Source organism: Haliotis asinina, chromosome 12, assembly GCF_037392515.1.
Source record: "Haliotis asinina isolate JCU_RB_2024 chromosome 12, JCU_Hal_asi_v2, whole genome shotgun sequence".
Classification (NCBI taxonomy): Eukaryota; Metazoa; Mollusca; class Gastropoda; order Lepetellida; family Haliotidae; genus Haliotis; species Haliotis asinina.
Window position 1 is genome coordinate 19,623,733 of NC_090291.1, and position 26,036 is coordinate 19,649,768.

A 26,036-nucleotide genomic window follows, 5' to 3' on the forward strand; every position below is an offset into this window, starting at 1 on the left:
GAATATATTCATTTACGTGACGAAGCAGCATGAAGATGGCGACCCGAGTATCACTTGATATATTCATCGTAATAACTTCAACAACTGTTTCATTATGTGTGCACAATGTATCATTGACTTGTGGTCTGAAAGTATTAAGAAAAGAACATATCTATGTGCTTATCTGTCAGTTTCTAATAGTAATTGTGGCAATAGTCGTGTAAATGATAACTAATGTGTTAATATGAGCGTATGAGTTCGAAAAAGAAACGGCACATTTCTTTCAATGCATATGAGGCCTGGTTACCTCCCTTCTATCATACGACGACTTATGCCTCCATGCTCAGTACAGTCACTCAAAGAGTAATTCCTCGAGCATTCCCCAAAGATCACATTGACCATTACTGTCTCTACAGCATGAATGTCAACAGGTCCTTCATGAGTTTGACATTGAAGCGGAGGTAAATGCAGTTTAAAAATCAGGGAAAGTTTCTATCAACATACATACTCGGGTTTTCAAATTTCTAACAAAACATAACAATTTTGTCCAGTGGATTTATATAGGCATTACCCTGTTGTAAACACATATTCATTTGATCAACGGATGGCCGTGTTACATAGTGACTGAGTCTATACTACCGGAAATACACAAGAAGTTGGATTTGGCTAAAATGGTACAAACGTTATCCAAACCTTACTGACTTGGACTTCTCCAGACGTACTGTACTGTGAGGCTCATTCCAATGACTTGGATGGGGTAGCCTAAAATAGTGTCCTTAACAGTAATGGTCCGGCGTGGGCGGATTCATTATCCATAGTGGGGTATTTGTCCGGTGCATTTGATCGAAATGCAATTTTCAAGACTGGCTGTTTCTGTACTTTACATACCTACATTCATTGTATGCGCACAAAGAAAATTGTGATTAAAAGAGAATTGTTCTCACTTTGATAACGAGTTTATACTCAGTCTGTGTTATATGAAAGATCTATTAAAATAACACCCCTTTCTAACGTTCAGGCCAGTCATATATACTCTTTAAAAGTAATGTACGGGAATTTCAATTTGGATATAAGGCATCAGCGTTAACAAACGTTTCAGATACAGATATCTAATTAATGCACCAACATTTCACTTCATCACCCCTAAACACAACGCATGGGATGCACGTGTACAGCTCATTAGTCTCATATATGTAGACGTGCATTTGATGTCATTCCTGATTTTGACGATTCAAGAAGGCTGAAAAGCTTGCAATAAAAGGCGACTATGCTTGTCGTAAGAGGCGACTAATGGGATCGGGTGGTCAGGCTCGCTGACTCGGTTGACACATGTCATCGCTTCCGAATTTGGCAGATCGATGCTCATGTTGTTGATCAATGGATTGCCAGATCCAGACTCCATTATTTGCAGACCGCCGCCATATAGCTGGAATATTGCCGAGTGCGACGTGAAACTAAACTCACTCACTTACTCACTCACTCCAGATGTTTTCTTGGGATGGTTGTTTTTGCTTTTTAAAGAAAATGCTACACATGCAAATTTCTCGTGATACACCAAGCAACTATGGTCATAAGAAAGTGCAAGTGTTGATGCGCTCTCAGAAGATTCATTATTATCGTATAAACATTGATTGGCTCCGATATATCTTTTAATCGTAACTTAAAAATGGAGTTCCCCTACTTATTTAAAGTGTATATAACATAGTGGGCGTCGTAGGATCTCTGACATACAGTATCAGTTCAGACAGTAAACACCGTGGTAGCGAATCAGGCCCTTTAACAAGACTAAGGAGTTGATCTTCCTCGTCCAATACTTCACATGCAATTGCAAAACGTAGAAACAGCATTCCAGTTAAATTACAAGGCTACACCCTCCCGTTTCGCCGTAAATGAATAGCAATTATAGACAGGTTATGAATATTTATAATGCATTCATCTGAGACGGGACGTAGACATTCTGTACTGAAAATATATTAATAATTATCTTGTTCATTCTGTGCACTGGCTATGACAAATTTATGACACTCTGAATATTAATTCAGTCCAAAGGACGTTCGTTTCTTCAAATACATTAATTTTGATTCTACAAGGGTTCTGTTCTGGGATTCTACACTGTTTACAGCTGATGAAATCTGCTATCGATACATTGGGGTTTTTTTTCAATCACAATGCAAAACTATATTGGTACCATGAGTTTATAGTAATCAGTAATTGTTCAGTTTTAAAAAGGCCAAACACACTTTTATCTTGAATCCATTATTTCGTCACGCAAGCTATTAATTATGTCATATTTAAACCTTATTGAACCGATGTGATATGCAAATCTCTTCTTTGTTCCCATAATCATTATTGTGGGATAGTGTATGACATGTATTTCGTGTTTGTCTAACCATTGTTATAGGATAGGCCTGCATATGGCAGGCCTTCTTTGTTTTCATAATCGTCATTGGATAGCATACGGCAGGTCTTCTTTGTTTTCATAATCGTCATTGGATAACATATGGCAGGTCTTTTTATGGCAAGCCTTCTTTATTTCTATAATCAGTGTTATGAAATAATGTATGACACGTCATTGTTTCGGTAGCCTGTCACGCAAAAACGCATGACACGCATTAGTTTCGATAATCACTGTCACGGAATAACGTGTGACACGTCTCTGTTACTATAATCACTGTCACGGAATAACGTATGACATGTCTTTATTGCTATAGTGTATATAATCACAGTAATGGGAAAGCTTTAGGTAAGTCTTTTTTGTTTCTACACTGTATATAGCCACTGTCATGGGATAAGGTATTAGAACTGGGCAACGTGACCATAACTTGGACACATAACCCCAATACAGTTCAGTGTAAACACATGTCCTTGTCTGAATGAACAATGGAATGGAGGAAGTGTGACCCTCTTCTTCAGGAGTTCTTCATGGTATTAAACAAATAGGCGCTACACCCATTTCTCTCAATAATTCACTTTGTTTACGAATATTACAAAGTAAACAGACCCACCTTAACACACCTTAAAGGTTCTTAAAGTTATACAATTACTAATACAGTGTTGGTGTGTATGTAGACCTGGCGCACGATGAGTTGACCGACATGATGAAGAATAAAAGTGGTGTGTCAATGCCAGAACCAGTTTTACACGGACGAACGGTTTTTTAAGTGTTCCTTCAGTATCTGTCTACAACTACACCAAATGAACAAGTGAACGCCCTATCACTCTGTAGGATTCAGTAAACATGGCCGATATAAGGGTCAAGGTAGTTTCGTAATTTATGCTTGTACCTAACAATGATTACACATTTGAAGAAATATAAGACGAAACTTTAACACAAGAGAATCAGTCTTCGCCGTTTCCCGAAACACACCCTCTTGGGATAAAGGCCTATGAGATGAGAACTATACGAAAGAAAATTAGAGAAGACACCAAGTGTTTGCAAAAAGGTCAGCAGATCCTGCTGCAGGTGTACATTAACAATTGTTTCTCTAAGTAATTATCTCTTGTGATAACTCGCCGATGTTGTTAGTAGCAATGTAAAACTTGTTTTGATCTCGCATATAGTAGTGGAAGTTCAGTGTCATACAGGGATGACTATGAAAACGCTATTTACCCTTCGAGCCTTAACTGTGTCACAGACAATTGCATGCCCTTGAGACAATGGCTACCCGTATCGTATTCAAGAATATTCTGTTCTTCTACGTTGATTCTTACACGCTAGAGGGCGGTGGGTAGCCTAGTGGTTAAAACGTTCGATCTTCACACCGAAGACCCGAGTTCGATTCTGCACATGGGTACAATGTGTGACGTCCATTTCTCGTGTTCGCTCCCGCGATAGTGCTATAATGTTGCTAAAAGTGACTTAAAACAATAGTCACTCTTGCTAGTTTCAGTTGTAGTCACCATCAAATATGGGTGTTTACGTTCTTGGTCCTGTCTACATGCCAACGCTGCAGACAAGAATTTACTTTTAAATTAATTTTTAATTTTAATTTACAACTGCGTATCACCGAACCACAGTGGCTGACTATTTACGTACGCTTTAACCACTGGGCTACCCTGCAGTCCCGAAACTACTGCTTGACAAGTATTAGATGAGCCACGACCTGACAAATGACCCCAATTTGTATATATGGGAACGCCCTCCAGAACATTCCATTTCAAACAAAGGGGAAACAGGCTGTCGTCTAAATATTGAACTGTTCGATGTCCTCGTGCGAATCGTGTCGTAATGGTGTTCTGCTGAGCCAAATGGCTCTACGAGACACGTGATAAACAGTAGCGGTATTGATTTCACGCCATGGTCAGCATGTATTGCACGTGCTTAATCGCCAATCTACCAGTAGAAACCAAGTGTATTTGTCCAAATTACTTGCCCCGCCTGCTTCACACAAACGCGTTCACTGCGCTGGTTCATCTAATGCTTGTCAAGCAGTATGGTCCTATGATGGTAATGAACATGTCTTAGATTCTTAGATGTCTTGGATCAAAGTGTGTGGTTTTGAACACTTATGTTTGCGGAGCTTTGGTGCAGTTATCAATGTTTCTTAGTTACAGCAGGACACTGTTCAACTGTCTTTTATTCTTCAGTTTAGTTGTGTTGTATTGTATATATGTCGTCACTGACATATAAGTCATTAGAATGTGAGTGAGTGAGTGAGTGAGGGAGGGAGGGAGGTTTTAAGTAAACCACTAGGTTACAGTGCTGTCATACCAAGCATCTGAAAATCCCACTATAATTGCGAAAGAGATCCTGGCCCGACAACGGGAAGCAACTGTGTCCAATTTGAAGATTTGTTTGCCATGTACATCTATAACACAACACAGCATGGGCAAAACGCTGGCAAATCAAGATACCTCGGAATCCTTTATTCTTTCCAGCTTTTTTCACAAGCTTTGTATCGTACTCTTGGGGTAGATGAACACTGCAATGAAATGGTGTTCCTTTATTTGTTCCGCTAATTATATAAACGGCACGAACGGTTTGACTACATTCTTTTTTATTATACACATTGCTCATGAAATCAAGTTATAAATCAGTATGTGAAAGGTTCATACAAAAAAACTGCACAGGGCTTTACTGAGATTAATGACTTCATATAGACGTGTAAACATACTGTGCCATAGTCGACGAATGTATTCACGAAAAGGTGGTGTCCTCATGCCCGGGATTTATTCTCCGTTGATCTTCCCTTGTATCCAGTCCCACGCTCCGTAAATGTCTGTGAAGATGAAGAGCTGGTTACTGCATGCGCCGTTCCCGTTGGTGTAGTAGGACACGATTCCCTCCACTGTCCAGAAGCTTGAAGTGTCGTTCTGGCAGACCACAGCACCTCCGTTGTCGCCCTGAAGTCAACCGACCATAATACTGTTCTGTTAACACATGCTCTTGCTGTTTTACTGTTGTACAGATTGTAGAGGGTAGGCTAGTGGTTAAAGCGTCGTCACGCTGAAGGCCCGGGTTCGATTCCCAACATATGTAGGTGCATTGCATGAATCCCATTTCTTATGTTCCCCGCCGTAATATTGCTGGAATATTGCTAAAAGCGGCGAAAAACCCAACTCACTCACTCACTCACTCTACCGTTATGCACTTATAACACTGGAAATACCCCCTAGATGTGAGCACTTTCATGTGATTTATGTGCTTTTACAACAACGGCTAGAGTGAGTGAGAGGGATTTCAACAGTATTTCATTTACATGAGCAGGCCCGTTTGATGGGGAAAAACTCCCGAAGTACTTCCGTCTCCGACGGGTATTGTGCAGGTAAAACTTGAAACGGAGTCAACAAGAACTGGTTTTCGAACGTACAATTATAGATTTGTCTCGTGTCGACAGAGAAAATTGTCGTTCTTTGGCCCACCACTGATCCAAGATTTCTCAGACATCACCCGTGAAGATCCGACTTAAAAATCGCAAGCCATGAATGTCGTGACAGCCAACAAACGGGATAGGGTGGTCAAAGCTTGCAGAATCAGTTGGCAAATGTCACCGTGTCCCAGTTGCGTTGGTCGATGTTCTTGATGTCAATCACTGAAATGTCTGATCAAGACTCGATTTATATACGGACATATAGCTGGAACACTGGAACTCTGCAGGGCTTGCTCAAGAAGAGAACAGTGTGAGACTCTTATGAATGCCTCTTTCTAGGTTCCACCCGGCAGAAGCATGCAGAGGCCCTAAAGTTCACGCCAGGCTGTTAACCGCCATCGTACCCCAAGGGTCTGGTCTAGGTTCGATTCATTACACACCACCGCCATATAGCGGTGTTAGTCAACAAACCAACACACCAACCAACAAATACTACCTGATCACAAATATTGAATTAAAAAAATTAAAACTAAAATTAAAGCAGTGATAAATAACAATGGTGTGTCTGTCTGTGTCTGTGTGTGCGTGCGTATGTGTGTGTGTGTGTGTGTGTGTGTGTGTGTGTGTGTGTGTGTGTAGGGGATGTATATGAGAGGGTTAGGCTTAAGACGTTTTATTCAGGAAGTATTTTTTCAACCCGAACGTTTTACTGACGATCTATTGTAACATGACGTGTCATGATCTTCCATCTTTCATTCATATGTGCATGTGATTTCGGTGAGGTTATTGGGACGCAAAAAATGGGTTGCAGACATTAAACCCACGTGGGGACACCACTGAACACCTTAAAATCAAGGCCAACCCAACCCCCCTATCAAAATGAAGAAACATTTATAATTTCACTTTGAACACAAGACTTTGAATACTTACGCGACAAATCCCAGCGTTGGACTTGCTGAAGAATCCACAATGAGTTGTAGCAGGTTGGGCCATCTCTCGAATGTGTGTACAGGTGGCGTCATCAATGATGACTACATCGGCAACCTGTCTGACACCGGACACTTGTGGATTGGTAGTTTCTGACAACACAATTAATGATTGACGTAACCCGTTCACTTTTCTAAAGTGTAAACCTTTGTTAAAGGTGTAGGTTATTTATCACGAGTGTATTTTAATATTGGAAATATCAGCTAAGACTTAGCTAATCAGTATATTATCAGGACAAAAATTCATATTTCCTATTTTGAAGGAACACGGAAAATAGATTTAATGTTTGTTACATTACCGATTCCTTTTGGGGAAGTAGATGCATCAAAATTAACATCGGAAAACTCAAATCATGTATATAAATAGTATGTAGTGATACACCTTTCCTATTGCCGTGTGAATCATAAATATGAGACCTTCTTTCTGTTACATTTATTCGCTGTGAAAAGATAGTCCGTGGATTGTTTGCAGAATAGTTGAAAGTGATAAAGCAATGACTGTGTCTTATGAATATATTTCTGGTTTAATTTGCCGATATTTGCCTTTCGAATCACCGACGCAAACGTCCCACTTTCCGTTATCTAACTGGCACATTTTCATTGGCCATGCGGCAAATGTTTTTGTTTTCACCTTGTGGCAATGCTTTTGACAAGTCTTTAATATGTGACTGATTGTGTGTGCAAGTTTAATAAACGTTATGTGAACTAGGGCTAACGTCGACATCCAGACGTCGAAAATTGTCCGGAATTATACCGAACTTCTGGACCCAGTTTCACATAGGATTCGTGCTCCCTATGTTGTAATATAGGAAGAATGCTACGAGAGAAGTTACGAGAACTTATGAGAGCTTTGCTAAACTCACTCACTCACTATAAATTTATGATTGTGTAAATTTACCACTCTGACTACAATGTAGTTTACAATCTCGCTACTTTCATACCTGCTGCGTCTGTGTAGCCAAAACCAGCTACTCTGCAGTTTCTTGGTTGACGGAACACATTGTACGCATCTGACGGTGGACACACGCGGTTAATCCTGTCTGAGGGCGTTATAGGAGCAGAAAGTCGAGCAATGGCCACATTGTTCGCTGAAAGTGGAACCAATTCAAATAAAACACGTTTCATTTTGACACAATTTACATCAGATTAAGAAGAAATTGATGAGTCGAATGACAATACAGAAACATTGCAGACTTACGAAGGAGTATTTCTGGAACAGAACCGACAAGCAAGTCATACTGGTCCGCGGTTGTGAAGAGAACATTAGGGTGAAGATGAACGGCTATCAGGTTCCGCTGCTGTTCCTGGGGTTCTACGACCGCTGCGTCAAAGTTCCCCATCAAAACATGACAACCTCCAGCCCTCTCACAGCTGCAGACATTGTACAGAATTATAACACACTCGAACACCGTTGTGTCGAACGTACAGATGTATCGAAGTTTATGTTTGGTTTCTGCGTGTTCCTAATTCAGTCATTCCAGTTATGACGCAGCAAGTATAACTCAAATTATATATGTAAAACATAGGTGATTGACTGGAAATTTGTACCAATGCAGAATTCTTAAAGTGACAAGACTAACCATATTTGGATTTCGATAGACTGCAAGGTTATTTGTTTGCTATTTAATGCACATGGTATTGAAACTGTTAACAATAAGCAGGGGGACACTACCATGGACTTTAGAAAATGGACTTTACATATTGTATCCGTGTGGGGAATCGAACCTGTGTCTTCAGCATGACGAGCGAACGGTGTAACCACTAGGCTACCCACCTCCCAATGTAGAGGTGTGCTAATGCTTGGGTAAGGAAATACGCCAATTACTTTTCCGCACTTAAAATGGTTTTAGAAAAGTCTACAACAGCGTCATATTCTTTCCTTCAACCAATACCTGCTACTGCTTCAGACTCGATTCTCAACGAGCAAAGAAGAATGGGAACACCAGGAAACGGATTCCCGGATTGCACTCATATGGAAATCAAAACTAGACCATAACCTGCATTCACCACTACCATTAGATTTGAATTGTTCTGTACATTGGCATTGTTCCAGTCGTGTACTACCCACACTGTTGCGCAGTACGCATCGAACGCGATCCATTCCATGTCGATGAGGACACCCCCACAAACAAGGGCATCAGTGCTTGATTCAATAACTTTCACGAGCCACGGGTTCTCAACGGGAACATCGGCATCTCCGTTAGCGATACGCGCAGTCACCAGTGTACCGCACGGGGGAGGATCTGGAATACAAAGAACAGGCCATCATGTCTCTGGGAGGTGTTGAGAACATTTCTGCCGAAACCCTGTTGCTGTTTACCTTATCAATGGCAGGCAGCACATACTGGTCTTACTGTTTGCCCATTCTCAACTGCATAGTGGTCTAACTGTATATTAACAACTGCTCGCTTGTTTGTTTTTTTTACTTAATATTTACAAAGACGCAATGTCAAATGCATAACGTTCATACATGGTAGAGAGCACAATGCTTAGACCCAGGTATGTACATCCTATTATGAAACGTATGTAATATAGTATATTGAGCGCTCAGTATCCGTCTCAAAATTCTCAGTGCGCTGATGACAAATTATGCGCAAGCGCAAAGCACAGAGATTAATATTATCCTGGTTAACGCGAGGCGCAGGATAGTTCACAGGCACATGGTCATTTTATCATTTTATCATTTTATCATTTTATCCTACCGAGTACCCATTAACAGCTGGGTGAGCGGAGGTCAGTTTTAAACAGCCTGTGAGGTGAGCTCGTATGTAACACATGAGTGAGAAGCGGGAAAGAAGTCCCTAGAAAACCTCAGGAGCCACGCTCCCAACAAGGTCACCCGTCGAAGAACTTCAAGTGACCAAAGTTCCTGAACTTCAACTGATTTGATAGCTGGGTTCTATGCGCATGGTTTGGTTTGTCTGTTTTTTAACGTCGCACTCAGCAATGTTCCAGCTATATGGTGGCGATCTGTAAATAATCGTGTCTGGATGAGTAAATCAAGTGGTCAATATCATGAACATCGATCTTCACATGGGAAACAGTGGCCTCTTTTAACCACGTCAGCGAGTCTGACCACCTGATCCTCTCTAGTCGCCTCTTACGAAAACAAATCGAAGACCACTTGCGACCCGGATCTTCACGGGTCTCTTTGCACAAGACAACACGATAATGATGTCCAAATTCAGATTCTTATAAGTATACAGAAGGATATACTAACCTGGAACGCCAACACAGCATATGTCGCCATTAAAACACAGTGATGCCAAATGTTTGGTTCCCTTAGGACACTCGCTCCTATCGTAGCATGTGTGCTTCTGCACCTCGCAAGCTGAAAAGGGTAATTTGAACAAATGATAAAAATTTGTCGTTACAAATCAGACACTAAGGGTGTCGACAGCGACTTGCCGATATACAGTATATCACCGAGTGGATTGTTCATGATTCCAGTCATCTGTTGATCGGACAAAACTGAAATAACTCCTGACAACAACAGTATAAGTGGAAAACCTTTACAAGAATATTTCCCGTAAACCTACGTGGTTTAAACATAAATCCCACGGCGACAGAAAAGCAACACGCTACGAGAGCAAGAGCGTTCATGCTGGACAAGGAAGTCGTACCATCTGATGCCCGCCAGTGAATCCCTATATCTTCTCTCCCAGTTTATATATGTCATTCAGAATCTAGCATCTCTTTCTCACTTCACAGTGTATGGATGTATGAGAGTAAACAAGCACACGCTGACCCTTTCAGGGGACAAGGCTGCTTTCAAACAGCAATACGACTCTCTTTGTCAGCACCGACATTGTTCATGCATGGGTGAACCTGTTTCATGATACCTTAAACAGACAATGCATTCAAGTTATTGCACGTGGCTAACTGCAAATCTCAAATATTTCATGATACCTTAAACAGACAATGCATTCAAGTCATTGCACGTGGCTAATTGCAAATCTCAAATGTTTCATGATACCTTAAACGGACAATGCATTCAAGTTATTGCACGTGGCTAATTGCAAATCTCAAATGTTTCATGATACCTTAAACGGACAATGCATTCAAGTTATTGCACGTAGCTAATTGCAAATCTCAAATGTTTCATGCAAGGTCATGCGAATGATGAAAATAATTCCAACGGTGAGTTATCCTTATACATAATAGGTACATACATCCAACTGTTGAATCAGCAAGTATACGCTTCTATACGTCGTGATATTTACAATAATTAAGTTGACATCCATAAATCTTCCCTTACGTATTGAACGTATTGTTCTTCAAATATATTTATATACATATTATAACAATATTCACTGTTATCCCATTCAGGTCATAATGTGACGCTTAATCAATTCAGTAAGTTCATAAAGGTCATGGGTTCAGAAAAGACCTGCACTAAGCATAATTTTGATGGAAACAACCCGATGACATATGTCAACCAATTCAGGGAGCCTGACCGCACAATCCCAGTATAGTATGTTTGCAGTGAAAACGCACCAATGAATTTCACTTTACACAAAAGTAAATCGAATAAAGTGAAATAATCCTCATAATTTTTCCACCTATTGCGTTTACCCCCTGTAATACAAAGTTTGACTAATTATAGCGAATGAATCTATGATCGCTTGTTAAACAACTATCATTCTTGGTTGATCTGAGATTTAAATGTTCAGTTGGCAATTAACATTCTGAGGATTTGCAATCTTAATGTCACTTTATTTGATTTCCATTTTTGTTTAAGGTGACATTCGTCGATACGTTTTCATTGCAAAAAGTTGATTCTTACGACAAGCTTGCATTACTGACGGTCAAATATTCCTTTACTTATAGTCTATGTGAAAAGTAGTCACAAATAAGCAAACCTTTTAAAAAGACAATTCAGTAAGTGGTGAACTCGTCACGAGCTGACATCATGCCGGTGCTATAAAAACAATGATAACTGGCTTTAATTACATCAAAGGACACCGGCAAGTTATGTCCATTTGGTTGAAATGTCGGCCTGGTGGGAGAACGCTTTAACACCTGTGCCAGTAAGAATTAACATTTAGTAATAAAAACAAGAATCAGATGTACAACATTACAACAGAACACACATACGTGAGCCAGGAAGAAATGCCGTGTTTTGTCAGCACTGAAACAGGCAGGGCTTTGTAAACATGACCAGCCACTTTCTACAGATACAAGAGAGATGACAACCATTGATGGCCACACAAGGACTTCCTTGCTTCTTTGTGGGCTAACAGAACACTTCGAATATTTGTACCATATACTATGAAAGAAAAATGATTTCGTGTCCTACTAACCGTGGCAGGTAAATAACATATTGTAACGGTTTGAATGTTCTCTCAAAATAAAAGTGGAATTTTCCCAGAACGGTGTGGTTGTTATAACACTAGTCATGCATAATACCTATTGCTTTGAGGACAATCAGGACATGCGAATTAAACGGGACAAATTCTTGCAACAGCCCTGCTGGAATTACCTGTGAAGCTCTGGGTCAGGAATTGATGTTCAGTAACCCGTGCTTGTCATAAGAGGCGACTAACAGAATTGGGTGGTCAGGCTCGCTGACTTGATTGACACATGTCATCTGTTCCCAATTGTGCAGATCGATGCTCATGCTATTGATCTCTGGATTGTTACAGTCATATAGCTTGAATATGGTTGAGTGCGGCAAAAACCTAAACTCATTAAATCACCCACCCTGTAGAAGAGTCACTTCAACTCTCACATTTAGAAATATACTTTTCCGGCTATTGACACATTTCCAGGCGCAATGGTTCAACTGGGCTAAAGGTTCGTGGTTATTGAAATGTTGGTTTTTCACTATGTAGAGTTTCATTATTTTGGCCCTCAAGTATAGCCAAACATGGGCGAGAAGCTTGTCATCTTACCGAATGAGATGAGCATTAGCTCTTCCTAGCTGTATATCTCTCTATGGGCGATTTCTAGAGATATGGAATCCTATGATAAAGGTGAAATGGCAGACTTTGATAATACAGTGCTGATGAAACGTCAATACAGAATTAACTTAGCATTATGGCCATGTATAGGGCATCATTGTCATATTACTTACACCAAGGCTTTGATCAGTCAGTTAAAAGAGAGAACGAACGAACGCCACCTTTTCGTGTTGGACAGCCAGACTTTGCATGGCTGGGATAGAATTGATTTATTTTAAATATCATACCGAAACATAAGTCTCATTAACCTATTCAGACAATGACCTACTTTTCAGACGATCCGAATTTTCTCGTGTGAAAGTGTAAATTGACACCACAAACAACTCTGGTTAAACTGAATTCCAGTTCCTTGTTTCATAAGAAAAAGGTATATATAAATGAATTTTAATTTCAAACTTTAATTGCACCCGTCCGTCATTCTCTACTTTATGTCGAGGTTGAGGCAGCATACCCTAACTATGGAATCACAGATTGCCCCTGTCTGATGAGGTCATAAAACGATTTACAAATGAATCCATCTGGCTCACTGGTTAAACCTGTTATGTGTTGTTTTAAGCTTATTGAGCGTAGATCTGTAACGCACAGTGAGGTTGATGTAATATCAGTTCCGTCAGAGACCGCTAAACTTTTCTAGCGGCAGAGCCTCGTTTTGATATTTCCACGATTTCCAGGTTTCTGTTTATCAGAGCTCGTTGTACGACATAGCACGCCGTACGACGCTTTTACTAGGATTAGAAGGAGCTTAGTGTTGCAATATACAACTGCGTAGGCTTATCAAATCACACTGATTGATATTTATGCATCCAGTTAAATGACATACTCTAAAAATACTGGAATGGTTATCGCATTAAGCTGCGCAACAGGACAGAACCAAGAAAACAGGAAACGAGACTGTTCTGTAATCAATGTTTTGACATGTTTCTCTTTGTATCAGTTTCTGTATTCCCATAATGCCAACATCAAGCTATGATTTCACCCACTCTCACAGACACCCATCAGATTCTTCTCCTCTTCTCGTTCACCTCAAGTGTCAGCAACCCGGCTCTAAGCCTCTTCATAAAAATACAGATTCAATATTCTGTTTCAGCAACGATAGAAAGCTAGGTTCTGTGAACTGTAACACGACTGGTACTGTTCGGTGGGATAGCCTAGTGCTTAAAGCCTTCACTCGTCACACTGAAGATTCAGGTTCGACTCCCCTCATGTCTACAATGTGTGAAGACCTTTTCTGGTGGTCTGGTGTCCCCTGCCGGGATATTACTGGAATATTGCTAATAGCAGTGTAAAGCTATACCCATTTACTCACTACTATTCTGACACTGACACAATTTTCTTAGCATGACATTTTAAGAACAGTGTTAATCAATAAGTCTTTGTCCCCAACAGCTTGACAATGCCAAATCCATGAAGAAATACTATGGAACAACTTTACGGACACAATTCGTTTTATGCAAGCATACTTTCCCTTGCCATTCCATCTTCATCCGATTCTAACGTCATTCATTATAAATTCGGTAAAATTGTTGAATTAACAATGACATTGCTATCAAGCGGTCTTCTGTAACTAGATGTAATGCCTGAATGTGTTCAAATTTTATTCAGTGTCTGAGTTATTTCAGTTATGCAAAACGCAAAACCAATATTATACGTATACGTTTACATGTATTTAGTAACCTGAACGCTGAGTCAATTTCTCTGAACCTACACTGTGCTCATAGGGCTTCGTATCCGAAAATACTTTTCATTGTTTTCTGGTATGTAAGAGATACACATTAATAAGTCAATCTTTGTTTATGAACATAATGAACACGGTAGTTCAATCTAACCCAGAAACGATACTAAGTTATAACGAACATGTATCCGAAGAGCCAAATAACTCCTCGAGCCTTTATAGTTGAAACAAGTAGATTAACAGATTAATAAAATTTATAATAATTACATTGTATTTTATTTATCAAGCATCTACTTTTCCATTTTACCAAGTACTCCGGATTACTCATTTTTTTATTCATTGCAGAATGACTTGTACAAAAGGCCCTGTCGATGCTTTTGTTTTGTATGTTTGTTTGTATTTGCTATTTGTTATGACCATGGTCTTCAAGCATATTAGATGAAAATTATCCAGGTTTTGATAAGACACTGCCATTTAGAAATGTCGTCAATTGTAACTTTTACATATGGTATATTTGGGATTACGCTTTCTTAGAAATTGAAAAGCACTTATTCTAGCACTTTTTTGAGTTGAGTCCCATCCGGGATTCGAACTAACACCCTAAGAGTCAGGCACCTAATCGCCAGCACTCAAGGTCAGCCGCCTAGCCTCCCCAGTTTGCACATTCCACTTACGTGTTAATGTATGTGCAATTATCATCGTTAACAGACACCACATACCTGTTATAGTATTTATGCGAGAAGAAAATCCTCGTAGAGTAATGAAGCTTCCGATTTCTGCAAAATGTCGCATGTAGCTCGCTGTTACAAATAATACGCACCGAAAGGTATGCCTTGGGAATGCATTCTCAATTCTTTCTGTTCCTAGTTCGTTTTTACTTGCCTCTGTGATTAAGCCAGACATTAACAATGTGTTTGGTCATTATAAACATGCATGTGTAATGATGTCCATTGGATACGTGTGTGTTCGGATCTCCGAGTGTATACTGGACACACACACAGACATATGTGTATCAAAGATACTATCACACATGATTGTTAGCGATATCCACACACATGTATATTACACATATCATCAGACATGTATGCTAGCAATATCTACACTCATATATACATGTATCACAGATATCATCACACATGTATGTTGATCACTAGATTGTCTGATCCAGACTGGATTATGTAAAGACAGCCGCCATATGGATGGAATATTGCTGAGAGGGGCGTAAAACTAAAGTCACTCACTCATTCACAAGAGACTCTTTCAGGAGTCCACACCTTTCTCCTTCCATCAAAAAAACCAACAAATAAGCTGACATCTCCATCTATACCGCCGTTGGTTACTGCTGCTGCAAATATCTGATGACCGTTAACTTGGCGTGATGACGCTTTGGAGCCAGCTCCAAACAGCGTTCATGTCGGTCACTCTGTATTTCATCTTGTTATCGCACGAGCCTACAACCTCATCGTAGGATACAATCCCTTCCAAAGTCCAGGCACCTGTCGTGTCGTTCTGGTAGACCAAATCGCCACCGTTGTCGCCCTGAAGTGAAAAGGGTACACAGAGAGATCATCATCATCATCATCATCATCATCATCATCATCATCATCATCATCATCACCACCACCACCACCACCACCATCGTCGTCGTCGTCGTCATAAAACGTATGACTGGGTGAGATAACCATGACTCGTCATCATCAATGACACTGACTCCGTCCAACCAATCCTCACTTACTGCGTCTTTCATATTAAACCTGAAGTTCGAATAATATAATTATCCTCGGTTCCAGAGGGATGGTTATCTCACTTCAAGTGAGTGAGTGACGTTTTCGCCGCTTTTAGCATTATTCCAGCAAAGTATCGGTAAGAATACCAGAAACGGGCTTCATACATTGTACCCATGTGGGAAATCGAACCCGGGCTTTCGGTCTGACGAGCAAACGCTTTAACCACTATGCTACTCCACTGTTTCTCTGTATTTGATGTGGTGACTGTCTTTCAATGATGACATGGGAGACACTCTTCGTGGATATGGAGAGCATACATGAACAAAACTGATATAAGCAGATGTGAACCCATTTACTTAACATTTCGTTGTCAATCACCATGCACCGAGTATAGTCCAGCAATATTCCAGCTATATGACGGTAAAAAACCGAGTCTGAATCAGAAAATTCAGCTTGGCCATCGATCTGCACAATTGGGGACCGGTGACATGTGTCAACCAAGTCAGCGAGCCTGACCACCCGATGCCGTTAGTCGCCTATTACGACAAGCAATGGTGACTGAAGACTAGTATTCTAGCCCGGATCTTCACGTATTGCTCACGATGCAAGGTGCAGCATTAGGTGTTGGCAAGAAGCCGCAGTGGTTTGGTGGGGATGGGGGGGGGGGGGTCCTCCCAGAAATGTACGCAAGCTGTCATCAATCAAGAAGGTATCCAAAACCTAACAGACGGCAGTATCAAATGAGCCTATGACAACTAGAAATACAATTATTATAGTTTACCATTTGATAATATTCCGTAAATGTACTACATCAGGGAGGTATTAGACAACAAAGTCTATTTAGAGTTATTCCAAACGTATTGCAGAGTCCGTGCTTATGGATGTGCGTTCAACACATAATTTCAAAATATATGCAATAAGATTATGATAAAATGCTGATTAAAGCAGGCAAAACTAGAGAGTGACATATATTCGTGATAGATGGTTTTTTGGGCGAGTAAGGTTTTCCGCTGCTTGTAGAAATATTCCAGCAATAGGGCGACACGACAAATGGGCTACACAATTTGTACCCATATAAGGATCGAACCTGGGACTTTGGCGTTACGAGCGAACGATTTCACCGCTGAGCTATATCAAGGCCCCGGTAGCCGATTTAGCTATTCCGACAATCTGGATGGTTCAACGTGTACAAAAGAATACTGGTGCCATCCATCACGTTATTTTATATTTTAAACACACAATATCAATGTCACCGATTTACCCTCACCATTTCCATATATCGTATTCATTATTTTGAGCTATGTATTTAGGAGATTAACCTCAGGTGGTAGCCAGTTTCTGGGTGTTATTGAGTATTTGAAGCACAGGAAGTCATTCGGAACGATTTCACCAACAAAACATTTAAGTTGGACCTCGTCTCGCATATCGCAAGGTGGCGCGCGCAAAGGGAGCCGGGAACCAGCTTACAGAACAAGTGTGTGCGATATATCTACCCATAAACTATCTATCCCATAAACTAAGTCTTGGTTTACTATCCACCGGCCTGCTATTTAACATGTAATGGTCAACAAAAAAATTATCGAATTAAGCACACATCAATCAAATTAATATATCCCATATAAAAGGTCTCACAAGTTTCAAGTATCTGTCCGTATGTGTAGGAGGCATATACACATGCTCTACGCGTGGGACCTATATGAAAGTTCTCTCAATTATCGTGTATCTATCCGTGTGTGTAGGAGGCATATACACACGCTTTCAATGGGGGTGCATTTGTGTTTTTTATTAAATCGCCAAAGACCGTGTTGTTGTGCCGAAAGTATACAGAATTAGGTCATCAGCGCAATCAAATACGTTGATAAAATGACAGCAAATGCACTTTTGAAAATTAGAGGGAATTTCCAATGTCTTTCATCCAAGATGTCACTGTCTGTTGTTTTGTCTTGAAAAGGATAATGTTAAAAAGAAGTACAAGTATTTTTTCAAAGAAACACATCGAAATCCATTCATACTGTGTAATGTGCTAGCAAGTCAGATCGCCGGAGTTAATGAAGTCAAGCCCCGCGACCTAATGGACAAACGCTTCATGAATAAATGTTTCTGAAAGCTATACAACTACCGTCTATGTTGCAGTTTTCACCAGAGAAGCCTTGATCACAGATGCATGTATTTAAGCCGGTCTCAACAACACAGGTTCCAATGACACATGGGTTGATGGAGCACTCTACAATAGAAAATATGTGTCACATCAAATATTTACACTATGGGTTATGTACAGAAACACTATATGTATACTCGTTTTCATTCCAATTTCAACTGGAGTGAATGCAAACATGGTTTATACTTAAACGGTTTTCTATACACAACGGCCTCCCAGCAATCATGGACGAATACAACTCTTTACATTGTAGTGACGTATAGTTTCTGGCAACTAATGAAATAAATATGTTGACATCTCAGAAGAGCCCTACACTCTGTATGAAACCTACCATTGCTTGATGTTGGAGTAAATCAAAGAGCAACTGGCTGCAAAGTTTGAGCAGAATGTATCAGGTTACAAAATGCAACGTTTACCTCATCGGTGAAACAGTGTCCACATGATCATAGACCAACTGCATGATTATTAACCACATGGTCTAATGGACGATGACAAGCACTGGTGTTCAACGTGGTCAAGATATGCACTGTGCGTGATAAGGTCGGGGTATCCTATTACCCAGGGCTTCATTTATTGCTTTGTTACTTGCACTGGTGCAACCCAATATTTCAAAGTGCAGAGTAGTAATGGGTCTAACTTCAAGGTCACGTCAATTGTTGAGAAATAAATTACAAACAAATCTAACATTATAACCATAAATATGTCAGCTATGTTTAACTCTAAACTTGGAACAGCTATGGCATTGAAACATTGCTATTTATAGACATGTCTCAGCTATGACAGCTCTTGTAATCAGGGATGAGCTGTCTCTCTGTATTGTTATGGTTTCATTGGTACCACATCACGGAAGTACGTTCATATGCACCGAAACTTCTGACGTTTTAACACACTGTGGTGCAACTGGAATTTGGCTCTTTATCCTAGGTTGCACCTGGTGCAAGTAGGTTAACTGAAATCGAGCCCTGTTACCTGATTTGGATGTTATCTCTACATTTAGCCGAACAGAAATATTATTTTTCTTTTCTCTCAGCACTTTCTGGAGTGTTAAAACCTTAAATGAAGCAAGACCAGTAGTCAGAATCCAATCTCATTGGATTTGCTTTTCAGTTTAAAAGCAATTGTTTGTTTCTGTCCAAATTAAATATTTTCCGAAACTACGCGCTAGTCTGCATGTAATCTTTTCCATCTCGCTTATGCCAGAATTGAACGAGACTTGCCCGAGACTTGAACGAGAATATGTCATGATTCATTACGGAAATATGACAGAAACTCAGATGAACTCTATTCGCAGGTGATGTAATGACGTACTCCTTTAGGAAGAGTTGGTCTAGGTTGTTTTTCACAGTTTGACTTTGCCGCAGTTAACAATAACTAAAGGTATCATGGCGGCCTGTTATCAAACCAGACGGTAAATGTACGGCGAAAACTCACTGAGACACCGAATTAGGAAAGATACCTCGCACAGAAACCAACAAAGCGCTGAAGACCCAGTCTAAACAAGCTTAAGGTTTCCACCTGATGGTTGCATATCTGACTTAAAATGATCTTTTAAGACAATCATGCAAAATCAGAACGTATGCACAAAGACAAAAGAATCGCAACAACCGTATTTGAATACATTGAATTCCTGATGTTGGATTCTATATGTTCGAAGTATTATGCGTGTAAACAAATGATGCTCTCGCTGGTCTTTGTGAAGTATATATTGACAGAGAGAGAGAGAGCATACAGTATGGTTCAAAATTATTGAGAATAGCTAAAGCATTTCATATTATTAAACGAGAACAAATCAGATAAAATTGAATGTATTGTGAAAGTGAACTGACCTTTTCATGTCGTGTAGGTAACAATTTAATATTTTATCAAGTCTCCTTGAGCTTCACGGCACAGTCTAAGACGGGTAGGCATACTTCCTATCAGAGAGGTTAGTGTTTCGTGAGTTATGCTGTCCCAGTATCGGACCACTTCTCTCTTCATGTCTTCAATTTTTGTCAACCCCTTTTGATTCACACATTCCTTCATCATCCCCCAAATGTTCTCAATGGGATTTAAGTCAGGACTATATGCAGGAAATGGTAATGCAGTCACATTTTTCTCCTGAAACCACTGCTTGGCATGTTTTGCGGTGTGTTTAGGAACATTATCTTGCTGCAAAATCCAGTCATTTCCATAAAACACATGTGCACTTGGAAGGAGAAAATTATCTAATATGTTAGTGTAGCGTTGACTTGTCAGATTTCCCTCAAACACACACAGCGGGGTCGTTCCTAATAAGGATATCCCTCCCCATTCATGAAACTTTGGGCTGTATTTAGGTCGTCGATACAACGGTGCTGACGCAGACTTTGTCCATATTTTCACATTATTGGGATATACCCATGTTGAGCTTTCATCAGTAAAAATCACATTTTCCCAGTCAAAGTTTTCATGTGCCAAACACCACTCAGCACGCCTGTCTTTATGTTCTTGTTTCATGAGAGGAGAAGGAATTCCAGTCTTTTTCTCCCATCCAAGATCAATCAAATTTCTTCTAACTGTAGATTTTGATACAACTGTTGATCCCCTTTCTATCATTTCATACCTGATGGTGGAGATGCTTGCCCTTTGCTTTTTAGACGCTAAAATTCCCAGCCGGACGCGATCTGAGAAGTCCAATTTTCTGGGTCTCCCTGCTCCTTTCTGGTGCCCAAAAACCTTTCCCTCTTTAAAATTCTTCCTAATCCTATACACAGTAGAAAGAGGAGTTCCTGTTCTCTCTGCCAATGTATTTACATCATCAATTCCTTGATTACACAACTCAAAAATCAACCTTCTTTTATCTTCAGCAGACATTGTTGACAGTGCTGAGGAAAATGACGTCTGCTACAAATTCAGGGGAGGTAACTCTAATTGTACTATACTCAGTAGGCCAAGATGAGTTACCTCCCTTATACCATTACTTAGTTTTAAGTATCAGTGAATCAGTTGAGGTGTTAGGATAGCTCAAAGTAAGAAGAAAAATTCTCAATAATTATGAACCAGACTATATATGTTCGGGTGTAGCAATACTTTCTTTTCTGTGTGCATAGATGGAAACACAACAACAAAACACACGCAGCAGACGGCAATCGCTCTAATCAGTTCTGGTGACAATCAGTTTGAAAAATATAGCACGTCATGCGGCCGAGATCTGTTCAACATATAGAAAAGATTTATGAAGGAAAAGGGTTTAAAAATGTGATTCAAAATGGAAACAAAACTATATTATTGATTTGATAGGCATATCGTATTGATAACTGATGTCATATATTGATTACACGCTACGTAGGTACCTTAGATGGTCCGGGTTAAAACTGGTCTTCAGTAACCCTTGCTTGTCATAAAGGGCGATTGTAGTCAGTTTGGACTGACAACGTACCGATGAATTTCACTTTAAACAAAACAGTGAAACAACTAAAGTGAAATTAAGATTGCGAATTCTCATAATTTTACTTTGCCATTTGAAAATTTAAGTCTTAGAATTTTATTCAATTTAGGATGAAAGTTGTTTAACAAACGATCATAGATTCAGATCGTTTTTGTTGGTTTGTATTACAAGGGGGTAAGCACAGTAGTTGGAACAGTGAAACAAATGAACGTTAGCTTAGACCTACCCTACTAGTTCTCGGTGTTTCATTGTATGTGTGTACACCCTTGTAATACAAACAAATAAAGCGATCTGAATCTATGATCGCTTGTTAAACAACTTTCATCTCAGGCTGAATAAACCTCTGAGATTTAAATGTTCCGTTGGCAAGGTAAAATTTTGAGGATTCGCAATCTTACTTTATTTGGTTTATTTGGTGAAATTCATCACTTCGTTTTCCCGGCAAACAGATTATATCGGGATCGGATGGTCAGAATAGCTAGATTAAAGGCTGCCTGAAACTGTAAACAACAATAAACACTTAGATAAAAAAAGAGTGGCAAATGAATATATTTTCATATATATCATAATAAAAATAAGAGTACCTTGGAGTCTAACGCAACAGATGTTGTTATTAAAGCAAAGGGACTACAGTTTCTGGGTACCCGGTGGAAACTCGTTCAAATTATAGCAAGTATGTTGCTGAATCTCACATGCTGAAAAATCGCACAGAAAAATATATTTCATCGTGAATTTCAAAAAATTAATACTTCACATGAACCAAATCAGTAAAGGCTTCAAAATAAACTGAAATTATCTTGTAGAGCTCCAGATATGGTGCGCGTTTGCGTATTTTACTCCATAAAAATCACATTTACCCATTTTAATTACATATTTGGGAGTACAGCAAATGCGTAAGACTCACTTAGAACCCATCAGGTTTATAATAGCTGATAATTCGTCGCCGCGTCCATACTCTACATCAGCGTAAGCAAATGTTAACGATGCCTGCAAGTATATAATATACATATACTACTAGTATTTTAACCGTAGCCTCTGTCCGGAGTTTACTCATGGAGTGAAATGACTTCCATGTTGAGTGTTTAAAAATGAGAGAATGTTTTGTGAAGTATTTATGTTTATATATTTAGAAGAGTTAATTACCCAATGATGATAAGAAATTCTGTGTCAAAGTACTTGATATTTTAAACTAGTATGAATATATAAAATGCTTGTTACTCCAAAAAAATGCAATTACTCATAATGTTACATAAACAGACATGTGAGTAAATACCCAGTAGCTTGAAAAATTATCTGGAGCTCTGACCCTGGCTCACAAAGCTCAACCAAAAAACAATCCTGTACAGAGATCTCTCACAAATGACATTCCAACACATTGTCAGTTAAAACAGAATCAGCTACAAACTTGGTAGAAAGTCGGAATGGCTTAAGTTTACCATGAAACCAACTTACATTGTAAACTTATCTGAGAACGTTTTATGTTTAGAAATGTGTTCTAAATTAAGCACATATATAGTGTTTAAACACATTGGGGTCAAAACACGAGAACTATATCTTACAGTATAAGCACCATGCAAACACAATCTAGACATGGTCATGAATTATGTGTTTCTAAAATCCTAAGTTGGACGTTATTTATAAACAATTTTAGGGTCAAAACACATAACATTAACAACGCCTTACTGCCTAAATTCCATGTTAACACAGTATCATTATGATATAAACACGTTTATAAGTGACCTTCGGTCTTAAACTGAGTAAATTATATGCATTCTATCTAAACAAGTTTAGGGGCTAAACACATGAAATACATCCCCCGTTGGGTTCTATCTAATTGTAAACAAGGGTCAAAACATCATACCTAATCAAAACGCATTCGAATTTAAACAAGTTTTCTAAATGTATGATAACCTCATATACCTTACCTCACACAATAAATATCGTTTTCCCATTGTCTAAGGGCAGTCCTATATTTTCAATGCTTACAAGCGAGTATCGTTTCTATGTACCCTGCTGGGAATGCCGAACCCATTTGGTATTTCATAGTAGTAATTCTTCATCTGGAAAAAGATTGAATCAGATGTGATGTGCGGAAATGGGCGATATTTTGCGAATGCAAGTCGATGGAAGGGAGATAACTCTAAATCTGTGTTTCTTGTCTGCAAAATCTAGCAATGGCTACAAAAGTTTTGTACCCGTGCTTCATACTATTCAGAATTAACATTGAGGTGTTCGGTAAGATAAATAGGTTGTTCACTAGTCCCAAAAAGACCATGGGATGATGTACCCTCGATGTTTGCTTATGTTCCCCTCTCCTTTCGGGCTCGGAAAACGTGAACATCGAGGGACATCAACCCATGTTCCCCTTGTCACCATTGAACAGCTTATAATGTGCAAGATGTACCTTTATTGCGATTAACTCTGTAAATCAATTGTATATACCACCTGGAATTTCTAGCTAGGGGAAATATTGGCTAATTAAGTAAAACAAGATTTCGACCGAATGTCACGTCAATGGTCTCTGTAGCTCAGATGGCAGGTTGCAGGTACGTATGACTTCGATGTACAAGCAGCTATGTTTGTACTCTTCGATCACCTTTAGCACATATTAGAGAATATCGACATAGAACTTGATCTTGGTAAATCCGTCCCTGCGTGAAAAGTCGCTCTAACAATATCAGTAAATGGGTAAACAACCTAAACTACCCTTAAACAAAGATACAAGTATCTGATCAGCCTGAGAATACGATTAATGGAAAACGAAACGCTGTCGGAAAAAAAGAAAAAAAATGTTTTTAGGTTGTTAGTCTAAATCCCTAAACCTTTCATAATAGCAAATAGCATACGTCGAAATACCCCACAAATACCCCACATCGGCCTAACTGGGCGTTCAGTGGAATACGAAATGGGAGCAAGTTTACTCGTAACATCGGCAAACGTGGAAACAATAGGACAAGAAGGAGAAGATTGCTTATGAAAGTGTCACATGTTGTAAATCACAACAAGCATCATAAAATGTAGGCAACTGAGTACAACATCCGGCCAGTACGATCTGAGAGACACTATACTGCATTAAACATTAAAGTTAATATTAGATATCAAATTACTAATAGCTATAGTTGGTGTGACAGTGCAGTATTATACTAGTGTAATCTTGAGTAGGATTTGGAAGTTGTTCCACAACCTTAAAAGGAGGACAATGAGATGAAGGTAAATAGTGAAGAGGTAGGTTAAATTGACGGTACTCAAACATGCGTAGGAGCAAAGCGGATACTTCTTTAATAAGCTGGCTATCTTGCATAATGAGATTGACCTGGTCAACAAGGGTGTACTGGGTAAAGGAATGGTATACTGCCGTGACAGGGTTCCATAAGTCGTATTTGATATCTACAGCGTGGCAAGAAATGAATTTCGTCCTCGACTTCATTACTACAGATGTGTGATTCAAGATGTGTCTTAGGTCGTTTAAATCTGCCTAGTTCAACCTGTAAAGGTAATTACCACAGTGGAATTTTGCAAATATACTACGTTGTGACCTGTCTAAAGTAGTGTTGACGTAGCTCTCTGGAAACAGATCTGGCTGAAATAGGCGAAATACAAATCGCTGCTGAAAACAATAGTTTATGCTGACATGTGTAAAAGAGTATGACACCCATAGAAAGGCTTAAATTAGCGTATTAAATGTCTCCAAGTATATTGCTGACATGACCACCCGAAGATCTACAGGACTAAATGTTATTTGTAAATTGTCAACCTCCGTCCTGGTTTTACAGTCGAGATGACCGCGCCTGCCTGTTTTCTGTGATTGTGAGACGGGTCTTTTCGCTTTATTGGAACAAGATATAATCAAAGACAACCTCTGCACTATATCATTGAAATGTTTGTTCATTACCGTTATCTTCGGAATTTTAAACAAAATTAAAAATTCAAAACTTACGTGGTTTGAAGACAAATGAAAAGCCATCCTTGTTGCAGGTAGAAAACCATGTGAGAGCAAAGGTAATCTCGAACCAGATGAGCATGACGACAAAGTCTGAGGGGTCTGACAGGAATTATTATACCCCTGATTTTATATCACTTTAAAGAGTGCGGAAAGTTCAGTAAAGTTTTGTGTGAAAGTGTTTGTCCGCCAAACACAAACACTGTAAGCACGAAAGTATCCATCCATAATTACACGATCACCTTGACAGGCTTTATAAAAGAATAAAATATATTTTGAATGCTTTTGTAATATTTTTCATCCTCGACTTTTCATCCTCATAGCTATCCACTATAGTGCAGATTCATCGGAACGTATACCCTGAAGATATCGAGGGTAAAAAGTATTAGAAAAGC

The 26,036-nt window shown here is 39.4% G+C and overlaps 1 pseudogene; it reads right to left on the reverse strand.

The window, feature by feature from the left end:
* Positions 1–5,148: 5,148 nt before the first annotated feature.
* Positions 5,149–25,723, reverse strand: LOC137257423 (uncharacterized; annotated as a pseudogene).
* Positions 25,724–26,036: the final 313 nt, after the last annotated feature.